Genomic DNA, 16849 nt, shown 5'->3' with positions numbered 1-16849 from the left:
ACTTGATCTCTGGCCCCAGTTGTGGAGCCCAAGGAGACAGGGGCACTGTGCTTTGGTTCCTGGCTTTTCATACCTTTTCTAGGAGAACTCTTTTTCCTGAATGGGATATGTCCACCACAACGTCAAACACCTTAAAAGCCTGAAGAGGGGAATGTGACCTTTAGAATTCTAAAGAACAAAAGCCTTATTATTGTTGTAGTTGTCCAAGACAGAGTGTCACCAGTGACTGTGACTGACGAAAGTCACCAGAAACTGAAACCAGGATCAGGATCTCTAACGAATTCAGATCCTCTTTGTGTTGACAGAGCCTCTGAGTTGGTGTAACTTCGATGTACAAAGGAAGTCTCCTAACTCCCCCAGAGCAACTTTGGGCTTGTGATGTCACTTTTACCTCAAGCAGTGAGAGGAGCTCCTGGCCACCTTAATAAATCAAAACCATGTCCTCTGAGGTCAGTCACGAAGATTCTTCATGAAGATTCTCCTTTCATTGCCAACTTTGAAGGACCTGGCTTCAAATTTATTCGAGGATTTAGAGACTTTTCAACTGAATCCCAGACTGTGTGTTCTTTCCCTTTTCTCTCCCCATTTCACCTGCTCTCCAGCCTCATAAATCGGTCTGTATGTAGAGAGAGTATTGGGGAGTAAGAGATTATTAGAGCTTAGAGGACACTTAGTAACCCTCGAGCCCTGGTTACTAGCCTACTCACAGCTATTTTCAAAATGCTTTTCAACTTCATGCCTCCTCTCATGTGATTCTACAGTTCAACCCTCATGTCACCTATTCATATGTGATACTTTTCTCCCATCTTGTCATCTAAAGCCCATTGTTGGGACTGCCAGAGTTTGAGTTCTGATTCTGTCAGTCAAGACCCTCAGTGTGTTTCCCTTCTCAACACACAAACCTAAAAAGAAGGGGATCTCTATCTTCACCCAAGCCACTGATTAAACCATTGAACAACATTGAGTAGGGATTCTGTCCTTAATGTTCTCTCCTAAGGCTCATGTTAATTTGCTAATGAGCACTTTTAGGGTAAATGGTTATTTAGGCAGCTTAGAATCCAGAACTATTTTATCATCCAGCACCCATGACCCCAACTTGTCTGAAAAAGACCCCAATTTATCCATAGAAGATCCCATTGAAGACCATGCTGAACTCTAGACACTCTGCCCATGAAGGTATGAGACAGCTAATCTAATCACCATATTAAAAAAACAAAAAACAGCCCTTAGCCTTAAGTGGTTGGTGTGTAAGCCAGGATGCAACAGATTCTGCTGAGTTAACAGATAAGTAAGAAATCTCCATGGCTTATCATATACTCTATTCTCCATGCATGTGAATTCCATATGGGCCAAATTGTTCTCCGTCTTGTTATTTTGGCATCTAGAATGGTGGGCTGCCATGGGGCCATGCCAGATCCTGCCTCTGCTCACCATCCATTACCAGGAAAGAGTCACGTAGCTCTATAGGACTCCAAGGACTCCTGTGAAGCATTGGGAAGAAAATAACTATTTGGTGGTGTGTACCACTTCCATTATAGCTAGGTATGTTTTTGAATGTGATCCTGTGATCATATTTTTCCCTCTTGTGTGCTTGGAAACCTGAACCTCACTCAGCATTTCTCAAATCCTCCACACGGAAGTCTTTGGACAGATTTCATTAGCATCAACCACTAGAGTCATAAATACCAGTACAATAACCTAGATGTTCTGAAATATTGCTTAAGAAGTCCCTTTCATGTAGCTGGGGGAAAAAAATCTAATCCTCTGGCCACTGCTGGATAAGAACTCCCCGTTCCGAACAACGTGCTTGACTAAGTCTGATTAATGAATTTCTGAAGTTATTTTTGTTGATCCTCCCACCCTTGACGCCATAATTTGCCTGTGGCAACATGCGTGTAGATTAATGAGGCTTTCAGCAGCCAGTGGAAAAGTGTTCATTAGCTTAATTATCCACACCTTCAAATTGAGGGCAACTCAGGGCTGTCAGGACACAGCAGAGTGTTTGTGCTGGGGAAGAGTAAGCACTGGGAGGTGGTGCTGCCCAACCCGGACACTCTTCCTTGCACAGGCATGGGGAGGAACAAGGGAACTATTTGGATGCACAGAAGACAAAATGACAAGAGAAGATTCAATGGGATTACCCAAATGAATGCTGAATGTGCATGCATTTATTAAGCTCCTAGTGTAGGCAAGCCTGAATAAGCAGGCACCTCCTCTGCCTGCTTGTCCTCATGCACAGGACAAGCTCCCAACTCAAGGAGCAGTCTCTCCTAAGTCAATGGGAATGGAATGTATGGATCTTCATCAACAAGGTCAAATGTAAAGCACCGAGTCTATCCTATTCTGGACCTGTCTAATGTTATTGGTCAGTTGTGATTGGGTCCCACCTTGGACATAGGACTTAGGACTCAAAGCCTTCCCAGTGTGCCTGGGCCCCATGCTTTCCCTCCAGTGTCTCCCACCTAGCCCCCCAAGGAGCTAGCTCTACTTCTGAGCCCAAGCCCAAGGGGAAAGTTCCTCCTATTTGCCTCTCTCAGTCTCTCCAATGCTATACTCCACCAACTAGGACCCATTTTTTGTTTATCATCCTTGACATGGAGCTTTCACCTTGGCCTTCTCCACCCAGTGGGTTATAGAGGTCCTGGCTGGACACTGGACAGGACAGAGATGGTCCTATGAGAGTTTCTGTCTCTTTGGGGGTAAGACTCATACATGGAGCTGATCGTTAAAGGGAAGGGAGCTTCAGCACCTTGTAAATCAGTCTTTCTCAAACTTGCTTGGTCAAGTACCTTCTAATGATACAACTTCCAAGGGTCTAGCCATGAAGAATTAATTCCGAAAATCTGAGATACACCCAAATATATTCCTAGGCATGCAGAAGATCCTTATCATGAGGCAAGTTTGGAAAACACTAGTAAATGACTATGTGGCAGTAGAAGGGACTATTGATTAAACCTCCATAAGCTACTCAAAGTATTAAGAAATCTGCATATATTGACTCATTTAATTACCTGGACAAACTTTTTCCAACAGTTGTTAACTTTCTGTTCTACTAAGGAGAACACCCAGATCCAGGTACAATGACTGATTGCTCAAAATCACACATTTTGACAGTAAGTGGAGCATTAAGGAGTAAGTACTTCATCTCTTTGGTTCCTCACCCATATTAAAATAACCTGTTTCTAGTTCCTAGCAGCACTTTCAACAATAGCTGAAAGGCTCATGGAAAAAGCCTAAATGTCCATCAACTGACGAATGGATCAAGAAAATGTGGTTTATATATACAATGGAATACTACATGGCAATGAGAAAGAATGAAATCTGGCCATTTGTAGCAATGTGGATGGAACCTGAGGGTGTCATGCTAAGTGAAATAAGTCAGGCAGAGAAGGAGAGATACCATATGTTTTCACCCATAATTGGAACAGGAGAAACTTAACAGAGGACCATGGGGGAGAGGAAGAGGAAAAAACATTTGGGGATAGGGAGGCAAACCATGGGAGACTCTTGAATACTGAGAACAAACTGAGGGTTGATGAGAGAGGGGGAGAGGAGAAGGGGGTGATGAGCATGGAGTTGAGCACTGGGTGTTATATGGAAACCAACTTGACAATAAACTATGAAAAAAAATAACCTGTTTCTAAAGGCTGACTGCTGGTGGAGACCAACAGTCTCTGAGCTTTCTTCTGATTGAGTGCCTTATCAACAATGAAATTGCAAGCATAGACTTTCAGTGTATGCATATATATTTTTAATTAATCTGACCATACTATTATTCTAATGTAATATCAATATTATAAAATATATATACAATGTCAATTTAAAAGGTTGAAATCAAGATGAAATAAAGAATTTTTAATAATTTTTATTTTATTTAGCGACTCTTAAGAACTTTTTTCTTTTCACAAAAAATTGTTGATATAATAAAAATTCTTTTAGTGAGACTAATATGATTTTGAATAGGCTCTAAGTCTTTTCCATCTTGGATTAATCTGTATGACAGTGATTAATGGTTTGGTCCTACATTCAGTTTGTTCTGACACTTGCTTTTAGTGCCTGTCACAGCTGGAAAAGGCATGTAAATTCAAATGAAAGAAGCACAACACTGTTGCCTTACTCAGTCCTAATACTCATTTTTCAATTCCATCTACCAGTTATGCAAACATTTCTGGTGAAATTTGGCTAGTACTTCTCCAGACTCTTTGAAAACAATCCATTCTCCCCACAATTTACTGTAATTAAAAAGAAAACAACTAGTTGAACACTCCATAACGTTACCTTTGGAATCTTAAAACAGGCTAGAATATTCTGTTTCAGTCCTTCCAGGAACACAGATCTCAGTTAAAACATCATTTTTAACAATACTACCCCTGGAAATGTTTCACATTGTCAAGGCTCAAACACTGTCTTCATGGGGAAAGTATCATGTTTTTCTTTGTATTCAAGAACAATACTCATTCAGGAAAAGGTACACATCGCAAGCATATGGATGATGTATTTGTATTTAACTGAGCACACCCAGTTAAAGACACAGAACAAGAAACAGAACCTTATCTGCAGTCACATCATCAAAAGCTCCTTTGTGCCCTTTCCAGTTAATTCCACTGCCAAGGTAACCACCGTCCTAGCTTTCAGATTCATTTCGCCCGGTTGGCTTGTTTTTTTAACTTAACGTGAGTGAAATCATACAGGAGGCACCTTTTTGTGTGTCTGGCTCGTTTTGCTCAAACCTTTATTGGTGAGACTCAGCCGTATCACTGAAGTTGTCACGAATCACTTATTCTCATTACCTGTCCCCCGCAAAGGCACAGTAGGTTGATCCCGTTTGCTTTTGATGAGACTTTGGATAAATTCCAGTATTCATAGATTAAAAACAAGGTTGCTATGCATATTGCAAAGCTTGTCTTTCCAAGAGCATGTTTGCATTTCTGTCAGGTATAACCCTGGAGTGGAATTGCTCGGTCACCGGGTTCGCTCATGTTCTGCTTTGTAGGTAGTGCCAGACAGTTGTCTGACGGGTTCCATGAATTACATTCTGGCCAAGGTGGGAGGTCCGAGGGCTCCACATTCTTGCCTCCTCTTGGTATTGTCTGTCTTTTTTCATTTTGGCCACTTTGGTGCACGGAGGATGGTATCTCACTGCAGTTTTCCAGTTTCTTCAAAAGGCAGTTACTGTCTCATTATGAAGTGGTGACATTTACCCTGTGGGGACAACTTAAGTGAGTTGTCTGTGGTTTTTTTTCAAGTGTACCTGCTAGAGCTCACTCCTGACAGCCACCTGTCTGCCTAGAAAAGATCAAATCATTTGAACCCTTGGATGTGTTCACTCACTATTTTGAATACTTGGTCAAAAGAGAATAAGGGAATCCCTTCTTGAATAAAGTATTTCCAGGCATACTTCCTGGAAATCTCATTACAGAGTGTTATAAAGGTTCTGCCGTATTTAAACTTCTTGCCTCTCTATCATGGTCCACATCAATGGAAGCCTATTATGCTCTGTGCTTTTTGTGGCTTAAACTTCTGGGCTCACACAGTTTGCTGTGGACAATTCAGTAAATAAATTTCACATAAGGTGCTACCTCAGGAAATTGTTTTTCAACTCTAATCGACATAAATACCCAAAGTATTGCTTTTGTTAAGAAATTCATTTACTGTTGAGAATGCAATTTTTTCTGGCACATCTTTCCTTAAAGAGCTCACAAGAAAGGGGCCTCCAATGTGTTTCATGACTGAAATGAACAATCTAGAAACAGCATAAGCTGCAACGTGCCGGGAATATTGTACTTTCCACCAGTTGCATACCAGACCTCTCACACTGAATGGTTTGATGTCCCTTCCACTCTTCAGCAACAAGGGCTATGTGCATCTTGAAACAATATTTAGTGACCAAGGAGTCCATTTTAATGTGTCACTAGGTTGTTTTCTGGTATTTCTTCAGCCCTTTTTACCATGGCAAGAGGAACAAGTGTTTGACCAATGGATTATGGCCTCTCACTTTTGTTCTTAAGTAATCACTTCAAAATTATGAAATTTAAGCCAAATCTGTAAAGGGCTGGATTGAATACGTCATGCCCTTAACCAGTTGGAAAAAAAATTCTTAATGTCTTGCTAATTGCAATGGCTTCATACCCTCATCAGTTATGTCGAGACACAAGGAGAGACTCATCCTGAACCATAGTGGATGAAAGACCGTATTTCAAACAGTCTTCTTAATAATTTTCTAAGTCTTTTAACCCATGCTGTGATTGAGGTAATTGACCGCCATTATTTTTATCCAGTCACTCGCCGAAAAGCAGCAAGCACTAGGAGTTACAGAAGCCTCTAGCCAGCCACTCTCCCACAGCTCCCTGGGATTTGCCTCGTTAATGTTATCTTTGGTTTGCAGTTCCTTCATGGAACCACTTAAATCACTTGTCCATTTTGTGAGGATTAGTTAAATTGAAATGAGATATCATGAGCTGTAAATCCATTTAACCAACACACAGACACAAATCAGTTAAATGCGTCTAAGAGGCATGCACATTTCCATCTCGGGAAGTTTCTCCTCGCCCTGAAGGGCTCCTTTAAATAAAGAGTGCTTCTCTGCCCTTCACCATGATGGTTTCCAGTGTCAGAGCTCTAAGACCCTCTAGAAAGCGTCTTGCCAGGTTTTCATCTGACAGATAAGTTGGGAGGCACCCAGAGAAACAGTAGAGACCGTGGAGAGAGCTGGTTTGATACGCAGGCCCTGGGGAGAAGGAACACAGGTTCAAATCCCGGGCTCCGCCTCTTCCTCTCTGCATAGGCTGGAGCCAATGATCTTACCTCTCTAAGCCTGTTTCCTCAGCTGGATGCCTAAACAGGGTGAAGGTTACTGTATGTAAATTATATCTCCACAAACCTGTCTTTAAAAGGAAGAAAGGGAGGGAGGAGTTCGGAAATTAAACAGAGATTCTCAAATGAGCCCAGAGGCTTCCAGAGAGTAGCATTTTTATCTTAATTATCTCTGTTGTCTGGCATGCTTCGCACAATGCCAGGTATATACTAGATGCTTAGAAGTTATTACCGATGGCAGATTGAATGCTGGCCCCAAAAGATGCGTCCACATCCACATCCCTAGAACCTATGACTATGATCTTATTGGGAAAAGGGTCTTTGCACGTGTAAGTTAAGAATCTTGAGTTGAGAACATGCTGGATTATCCAGGTGGACCCTAAATCCAATGACAAGCATCATTGGAAGAGACGAAAGAGAAGATACAGAACACAGAGGAGGAGGCCATGTGAAGACAGAAGCTTGTGGGTAAGGCAGCCACAAGCCAAGGAATGCCAAGGATTGTCAGAGCCACCAGAAGTGCAGGAAGGGGCAAGGTGGATTCTCCCGTATGGTCTTTGGAGAGGGTATGACGTTGCCGACACTTTGATTTTGAACTTCTGGTCTCCAGAACCGTAAGACAATGTGCTTCAGTTGTTTAAGCCATCAAATGTGTGGTAACTTTTTTTTTACCTAGAAAACTAATATATTGACCCTCTTGGCTTCACATAATCTTGCAGTGTGTTATTATCTAATCCAGTGATTTCCAAATGTAAGCTCTGCTGAGCCCTCCTTGGCCACCATGACACATTAACAAATCTGGTGCTTATTTTGTATTTGGAAGTACTTTTAAGATTTCTTGTAACCAACATATTCTACAACTTAAAAAAAAAAAAAAAGAAGAAGCTAAATGTAAAAATTTGAACAACCAACCCTAAATCTTGTCCAGTGCTTCACGGTAACATTGAAGATCAGAGAAGTTCCATGATTTGTCTAAGTTCCCTTGGAAGCAAGAGGTACCACAGTCAGTACCTGCAGCATCTTCTCTCTGATGTTGGGTTCTTGCTAAGGGTTCTTGCTGGACACAAGTAGGCACAGAAAACCACTGTCCTTGGGAAAGAAAGAACATATTAGCAGTTATTACAGTCAGAGACAATACAATATGTCCTTGGGGATGCCCTGCTGTTCACCATCCTACTAGAGGGTCCAGACACTGTGACAGGAAGAAAATGGAAGAAGAGAAAGAAGAATTCAGGTAATGGGGCGGGGGGGTGCTCTTGACTGGCTACAGGAGGTTTAAGAAATTCACTCGTATTATATACTCCCATAAAGGTAGAATATTCTTCCCCCATATCTGAGCAGTTAGTACAGTCTGTGTCATCTTGGAGCCAGACAAAAGCAAATTCCATTGCCACTTGTCACTTATGTCTGTGTGACCTCGAGCAAAATTAACCTCTCTGAGTCTCGGTGTCCTGAGTAAATGGGAATAATCCCTACCTTGCTGGGTGGTTGTAGGACTTAAATGAGATGACAGAGCCTGGGGATTCTGACGCAGACCCTGGAGGGAGGCTAGCAGACCCTCATCTCTGTGATACTAGCTGTGGACCTTGGAAAAGGACCTCTCCCTGCCTGATTTTCCTCACCTGTAAAGCAGGGATAATGTTACCTGCCTCCCAGGGTCAGTATGAAGGTTAGAATAAGCTAATAGTTCTAAAGTACTTAAACAGTGCCTGGTCGAAGAGTGCTGTGTGAGCATCTGTTCAATTAAAAGTCAGTATGAAAATGTCCCTAAGGAAGAAGTGACAGGGAGGTGGGGCGGAGGGGGGTGCTATAAGAGGAAGTGGGAAGCCCAGTCAGACCCGGCTCAAAGATGACATAAACGGATTCCCTGGCTCTCTTCCCAACTGGTATGTTCACAGGGGACCGAGCGCAGCACCGGTGTCCGGCACAGGGGGCCAACCGTGCATCAAGGGGCTGCTATCAAGCCTGAGGTGGGCAAAGTGCAGGCGTGCTCCAGGGCCCGAGGAAGTGGTCCTCCTCCTGCTTCCCACCTTGGCTGCCCCAAGAAGGGGCCTCCTCTGGATGCTGGGCACACACCTTTCTCTCCTGGGCTGCGGGAGGCCCCGTCAAGCATGATGGAAAAGAACACGCTTCCTGGGAAGACCCAGCAGGCAGCTTGGAGAGCGAGAACAGAGGTTCCAGAATTACACGAGGCCGTCTAGCCCAGCCAAACACCCCTCTGACCAGACACACACACACACACACACACACACACACACACACACACACATACACTCCCCTTTTGGGTGCTCAGATCAGAGTTCAAAGGGGAAGATTCAGCTTCCAAAGGCGGGGCTGTGAGGGGTTTTGACCAGGGTTCATCTCTCCAGGCTCTGCTTCCCTTTCAAGGGGTGAGTCATGCTGCCAGAAAATGACAAATTCGGGTAAATAAGATAATAGGGAGTGCACACGTGACTCAGCTGATGTGGACACCCACCCGCAGGGCACAGAGGCCCCACACAAGCTGCTTTGGGAAAAGGGGGATGGTTGTGAATAAGGGATCCACTCAAGATCCTATTTTTTCCATCTTGGTTGCAGACAATGCTCCACGAGGCGCTTTATTCCCCCCCACCCCGCCTCACCCCGCCCCCCGAGCCCTGAGTCTGGCCGGCATTGGCATTACTCACAGGGGAGGGAACCAAGGGCCAGGGAGGAACGGGCATGTGCAAACCTTCCTTTGACAGTCATGGAAAGTGGCAGCGCCCTCCTGGGTCCCAGGGGCCGGCCACGCCCCAGAGGGCTGCTCTACGCCTCCCTTTCTCTCCCAAATCCTCCACCAAAGTGAATTTGGACACCGAGGTACGTGTGTGTAAAATAACAGGATGTCCAGAATTTATGGTTAAAAGTCCACTCTCCGCTCTGAAATCGTCAGCAGGTGATAGGTGAAATGAGATGCGCCAAACGTGGCGGATTGTTAGCCTGGGGAGTAGGGGGTCCGCCACATTCTTCTCTCTCCCTTTGTGTCTGTCCTTCACTTTCCGTAATGAAAAGACCCCTGTTGTTATCTAGAAGCTTTGATTCAGCCACCTCTCCCTAGCCTTTAACCTGCTAGAGCCACCAGAGCTTGTTGGGAACATTTGAACACCTCACTTCCCTTCCGGGGCCTCAGTTTCCCCCGAAGCCTCGCCATCCTCTGATAAAGGACAGAATTGGCTCCAGTGCTCTCTGAGCCTTTTCCATCCCTGCTTCCCTGTGAGCTGATGAGCCCCGGGCATTCCCACCTCTCGTTGCCCGCCAGCACCTCAAGCCCATGTTTTCACAGCAAGCTTTCACAGCACGAAGAGTATTCTGGAACCCCAGTGCCTGGTTTTGAACCCTGGGCCACCCGCACACTTATTACGTGACTGTGGATAACTCCCATAACATCTCCAGACATCCGCCTGCTGGTCTGAGAGATGGGGATCATAATATCCACCTCACCGAGCTATTCTAAGGAGTCAGAAGTTTATATTCATTAAACACTTAAAACAGTGGCATCGCAGAAATCATGTTGAATGAAGAGAAGAAAAGATTGCAGAAGCCAGCTGATTTGCTGTGTCTGACTGGCAAACGTTGTCCCCAATGTGCCAGATAGTAAATGCTGTCAGTGTCACTGGTCACAAGGCTCTGTCATATCCAGGTTGAGGCAGCTTGAAGCTGATACCTGACTCCCTCTCTTCTCTGTCCTCCTGGACGCTCTCACCAAGGCTCTATGTCCCAGATGGTGTTACCACAAAACCGAAGCGAACTCACCACCCTCATTGCACTTGCACAGAGGGAGAGATAAGCTATCGTATTTGTTACACCGCTGTGACCTCTGTGGCTTATTTAGTGACTGCAGCATGGCCCAGCCCTGTCCTGACGGGCAGTAGGCAGCCCTGGATGCCATGGAGAAGGCGGTTGCTGCTCTCTCCTGAGTCCGCTCAAGTTAATGCAAACTGACCTCACTGTGTTTCTTTCCGTTGTCAGACATGGATTCATGTCCCTCTCCCCACACTGGCTGCCATCTTCCCAACACCTTCCAGTCTGTGCACAGCCTTCTCTAAGCTGATACTCAGGACTGACCATGACTCCCAGATGGACCTGACTTTCCGAAGGACAGGACCACCTACAGGAATATGCCCTGGGGTCACATCAGCTGTGCCTGGGGGAAGAGGGAGGTCAGGCCAGACTGTTGATGCCCATGGCGTTTCCTATGACTCAAAACCCTTTCGCGCACATCACCGTGCCTCTGCTGGGCCCAGCTTCTTGTACAGTTTTTGTATAATTGGCTTTAATGGGCACCAGGAGACCTGTTACATTTCCTCCTCAGGCTGCCATGCCCCTTGACACCGTCACCCAGCTGAAGAGAACAGAACAACATGAGAGGAACAATCAGAAAGCACTGCCCATATCCACGGTTCTGTGACTTGCATATCACAGTCCCAGGTTCCTGGAGGGATCCTGAGAAAGACACTTCAGAGGGAGCTGTGCTTATGGGCACTGTTCTTTCTAAGCTGGAAATCGGGATACGAATAAAAAATGCTTGGGGGCTTCTGTGCGGGGCAGGCTGTGTGGGGAGGCTGACATTGGGAGAATTGGGGGAATGCTGGTGGTCCTGTGAACCAAAAGGAAAGCACTCTTGGCCCTTGTTCCCAAGGCAATCTGGAGGGGGTAGTTATAACAGACCCTATAGTCTAGAGAAGGAAGAACTCTTAACTGCTACCAGAGGGGCTATAGGCTATACCTGACCCACTGGATGCTATCCAAAGGATAGGTAAGGAGCAAAGAAACTGGACTTGGGGGCCAGGCAGGCCTGCATTCAAATCCTGATTCCACCTTTCACTACCTCAGCATGTCCCGAATCTTCATTTGAATTCTGCTGGAATGGTGGACCTACTTTGAGGAGCTGGTGTGAGCATTACAGGGTGAAGGTCTATAGACCCCAGGTTCTTAGGAGGTGTTGGAGCTGGGAATACCATTGCTCACCCTTTCTTCTCCTTCTGGATGCCAAGTACTTCTCCCACAAGATACTAGGTACTTCTCCCACACGGTACTAAGTACTTCTCCCACAAGGTACTGGGTACTTCTCCCTCTAGGTTCTTATTCCTATTAGATAATAGATAGAAGAAACTATAGAGATAAGCTTTTTTCACTTTACTTGAATTTTGTAAGTCTTTAGAGCTGGAGACTGCCTTAGAGCAGTGGTTCATACTGTGTATTAGATGCTGGGTGGGGGATCATATCCATATTGGGTACGGGAAGCTTTTCTTTAAAAAACCCAATGCCTGGGCCCACCTCCAGGGACTCTGATTCGAGTGGTCGGGGTGACTATGATCTGCCGCTGGACTTGAACACCACAGCCCAGCACTTCCTACCTCCCACCAGAGGGACCCTACCCACACAGCACTCACAGGTCAGAGTGCTGACATTGACGGGGCTCCTCGCAAGTACCCAGACTTAGAAGTTCCAAGCACCTGTCATGTGACTTTCCACCTTTCTCTTGAGAAAAAACAAAGGTTTGACAAACTCTAAGAGAACCCAGGACTCAAGCCTGGGGCTCCGCCTTTCCCAAGAGATAATTTGTGGATGTTACAGTAACAGAAGGGAATGGAAGATGAGGTGTTCTTCAAAGTCTCTGTATCTTGCTGTCACTCATGAGATATTTTTTTCTATGTCTGTGACTCTGTAATAAACCCATTAGGGAGTAGAGGAAACCAGGCTCCCAGGGCCCCAAATGTGAAAGAAGAAATAGCAATTAAGTGTCATTGTTGTCAAAGAATAAATGTCTCAAGTATAAAAGAGGAAAGCAGGTCACCTCGCCCCTAGGCAAGCAGTGACCAAATTATGTCTTAGGACCTTGACCATGAAGGAGCCTCCTCGTGGAGGTGACTGGGAGTGGGAAAAGGGAGAGGGGGGTGGTCTTCACCGTCCAGAATCATTTGAAACCATCCCAGGGAAGAAATCCCCATGGCAGAGAGCATACACTGCAATGCAAGTGATGGCTGGCCGTATCCAATACTATCTTTAGTAGAAAAGGGAAGGTGTCTTGTTGAAAAATCCACCTGCTGGTATGTGTCTCTTGGAATCCTAAACCTTTCACAGCCTGCCTGGCTAGTTTTTTAAATTCACTAAGAGGCTGGCTCAATAAAGGGAAACACTTCTGTTCTTTGGACAAAACTTTTCCCCAAACACCTGTAGAGAGAGAGAGAGCAGTTTAAAGCATGAAAAGTAGAAGTGCAAGGATCCGTGTCAGAATTGAGGTGGGTCCAGAAGAAAGCAGGCAACGCATGGCTTGGAATGTCCACCCGGCTCAATAGACAAATGTGACCCAGTGAACACCAGTCCTGCCGTCCCCATATTCCCAGTAGGATGGCATTTCTGCCTTCCCCGTGAGGAAGCACGAGTAAAGCAGTAGAGACAAAGATCTGTCCCTAGCACTGCCACAGAGGACAGAGAGATGTGTCCCTGCAATTTCATCTTGACATCTGCGTGTCAAGGCAGGAAGGCGGGGGGAGCATTCTCAAAGTCACACCAGCCCCGTGAACCCAAGGGCAATCTCATCATTCCTCTTCCTGTGCTCTTTTAATCTCTACTCATGCCACCAACATCTGCATGTCCTGGGCACACAGTAGGTATTCCAAGGACCAAAAGGAAGTAGAAAAAGAGACAAAACTCCTCAGACTTCATGGTGACATTCTGCCAGGAAAGAAGGCTGTCCTCTCTGCAGGCTTCAAATCACCTGAGTCTCAGCCCTGGCCCGTACATCCTCCACTCCCAGCCTGGGCTGTGACTTGAGCAAGTCACCCGGGTTCTCTGCACCCCAATCCCTTGCCAACTAAAACAACGGTAGCTGCCTTACCTACCTCGTGGGGCTACTGTAAGAATCAAGTATGGATAAAAGCAACACAGTGACCCACGAGGCTATGGCTGCAGACAGGGTCTACGTAGAATACATGGGAGGTGAGGCGTGGGGGGCCCGCCCCCACGGCAGCTGTGAGTTGATGAAGGAGAGGAGGAGGAGGCTGCCATCGATGGCGATGACCCCAGCCATGACAATGACCCTTGTAACCTCACAGTACAGATTCTGTACACAGACCGAGCAGCCCCAGGGCCAGAGAGGAGGTGACGCATTCATTGGCAGACCGCTGCTTACCTCCCCCTGTGAGCACACCTTGGTTTAGGGCATAATCCCAGACATGGAGACTCATACTATTTAGTTTGCTTTTGCAAATCGTTTTCAGCATTTTCTTTTCGTTTACGTTAAGGATGAGCACTCCTTGGAAGTTGTCAAAAATGCTCAGTGACCACCACTGATACCCAAGACTCTGGGCAGCACCGCTGATATCCTGCCTCCCCGCCCAGCCGCTCAGGGAGCCTGCGCACCTGAGGTCTCCCAGATGCGCCCGCTACTTCTTCGGGACCCACGGGAAAAGCGAGGCACTCCTGCCTCGGCTGATGCTCTCCCACGATGTTGCAACAATCTTTCTGAACCAGAGACCAGAGGCGGGAGGAAGGCGACTAATGTTTATTGAGTGCTAACTAGGTACTTTACTTAATCCTCACAATTATCCTATGTAATAAAAATCATTACCCCATTTTATAGATGAGACAACTCGAGGTCTCAGAGATAAAGTGACTTGTCCAAGATCACATTGCTAATAAACAATGGAACTAGGGTTTGGGAGAGGCCTGGCTCAGAGCACTGGATGCTAAGTGCTGTGGGAAATGCAGAGGTAAATATCCCAGGGGAAACACACCTTGAAGGAGATTTTGGTCCAGGGAGGGAGACAAGCAGGTGCAACTAACATAAAACATTTACAAGGGTTACAAGGGAGAATGTGAAAAATGGCAACATTCAGACCTCAGGATCCAGGAAGTCTTTGGAAAGCAGATGGCATTTGACGGTGAGCGTGAAAGGGGTGGGAGGGTAACAGGAGGAGAATGGGGGTAGGGGGTGTGGGGGAGCGAGGAAGGGAGGGGCAGGGGCATCAAGAAGAAAGGCTAGCCCTGGTGAAGGCCCTGGAGTCTGAGAGCCCTTGACAGATTGCTGAGTCAGGAGGGTGGTGACCACATCACCTCCCTGCTGCTAGTTCCTTTTCTTCTAGGTTAGAGCCAGTCCTCCAGACAAGGCTTACAAGGACTTGCAGGAACTGGGCTTCTTGCCAAACCATGAACCTCCATTGCGGTGTCAGTCTCCTGATATCCCCACTCCGTCCTTCATAGCTAAGTCATTCTTGATGACATGTTTCCATTCCCATTCTATTCATCCTTGGGGGCTCGACATGGTACCCTCACCCCAGGCAGCATTAGGCTCCCCTTGAACGGGTTCTTGTAGACCCTCCATTTCCCATATTACGGTGCTTATCAAAGCACATGACGCTCACCAGAGTTCATGTCTATATCTGCTCTGAGGCTATGAGCTCACAGAGGCCTTTTTTTGTTCCCCAGAGTGGAACACAGCCCCTGGCACACAGGAGGTGACAGGCAAGTAAAGCGGAACCGTTGACTGAATAGATGAACCAACCAGGGAAAGAATGAGAAATGAGAAATGAGGCAAGAGTGGACATTTGACGCCGGGTTTCGAGTTAGGGGAGTGGGCAGGGCTTTAAATGCCAGGTTGATTTGTTGCATTTTTATTGCGTGGACAATGGGGAAGCACCGATGGGGAAGCAGTGTGCCTTACCGATCAGGTTGCATGCAGCAGACACAAAGAAGAGCAGAACTGGGGACAGGGAGGCCCTTTAAGAGGCTTTTGTGATGGTCCAGACAAGAAATGAGAAAGAAGGCAGACACGCCACTCTCTTGAAGAAGCCTTTTCAAACTTGAACCAGAGGGCAGAGTGCATATCCAGGCTAAAGTAGCCAAGAGCTGTCCATGATGCCGGAGCTGACCATGTGGACAAGTCAGGGGAGAGTGAGAAATGGCCGTGTGCACATAGGAACTCTTAAGAAGTATGACACAAGTAAATGGAAGCTTTGGCAAGGACACCCCTGGGAAACTGCCTCTTCTATGACTCAGTCCCTGAGAAATCTCTGCTGATGGCCCGGCAGAACGTTTGCCAGCCGAATCTATCACTGAAAGCCTCAGAGGGCTTCTGGGAGCATGTGGATTATGGGCTGTGGGAATCTTGGGTCGTAAAACTTTCCCCCAGCTGCTCCAGTGCCTGGCTGGGCAATTAAGGAGGATTCTTTCAAGCAGATCAAAAGACTCTGGTGAGGTGATCTCAGGAGCTTCCTGCCCTCCCTGTGAGGAAGGCAAGAGTCAGGTCTCATTATCCTCATTTTACAGATGAGAAAAGTAGGTTCCCTGGTGACTAAGTCCCTCGCCTGAAGTCAAACAGCCAGCAAAGGGTGGAACCCAAAATAAGCGTCTTGGTCACCTAACTCCCAGGACACTGTTACTGCAGAGCCTCCCATTCTGCAGAAGAGAGACTGTTTCTGGGATGCCTCACATTCTAATGCTAGAGTGCGGGCTGGTCCGCAGAGGCTGTTCCCACTACTTAGCACACACAGATGCTTCCACGCACACACAGAGGTTTGGAATCTGCCACACATAACACCAGATATTTGATGGCATTCTCACAATAACGTTTTGTAAAACCCAGGACCCCAATCTAACAAGAACAACCCAGTTGCTCCTTGGCCCATGGAAGATGCAAACCAGCTCACAGAACACACACGGTCTTAGAAGTCATCTTATAGAACTTCTTCCCAAGTTCCTAGAGTCACACCCGGCTTCCCATCCCCGATCTGCCCTTGCTATTCTCAGGATCTGTGTAAGTTACTTAACTGGAGTCTCATTCCCATACATATGAATCAGAGATTTCAGAATATCTCTCTAGCTGGGCGGTTGTGAGGATGTGATGAGGTCAGGCATATGGAGAACACAGCCCGGAGCCCAGCATGGAGTAATCACTCAATAAATGTTAGCAATTACTAATGTCACTGATCATAGGAGTGACTTGAGTTTGAAAAGTAATTCTCTATTTGTTCAGCATCTGGATATTAAGAACTTAAGTCAAAATCTTAGTATTGGG

General features: G+C 46.2%; 1 long non-coding RNA gene across 1 annotated transcript; it reads right to left on the bottom strand.

Annotated features, from left to right (window-relative positions):
* Nucleotides 1-3948: 3948 nt before the first annotated feature.
* Nucleotides 3949-9074, bottom strand: LOC115279117. The gene is made up of 3 exons (XR_003903219.1): nucleotides 8890-9074; nucleotides 7726-7902; nucleotides 3949-5202 (listed from the first exon to the last, which is right to left on the bottom strand). It is a non-coding gene; the product is annotated as an uncharacterized LOC115279117 (long non-coding RNA).
* Between the last annotated feature and the right edge of the window lie 7775 nt (nucleotides 9075-16849).

Source organism: Suricata suricatta, chromosome 15 (genome assembly GCF_006229205.1).
Source record: "Suricata suricatta isolate VVHF042 chromosome 15, meerkat_22Aug2017_6uvM2_HiC, whole genome shotgun sequence".
NCBI lineage: Eukaryota > Metazoa > Chordata > Mammalia > Carnivora > Herpestidae > Suricata > Suricata suricatta.
This window is presented reverse-complemented; position numbering and strand designations above follow the sequence as displayed.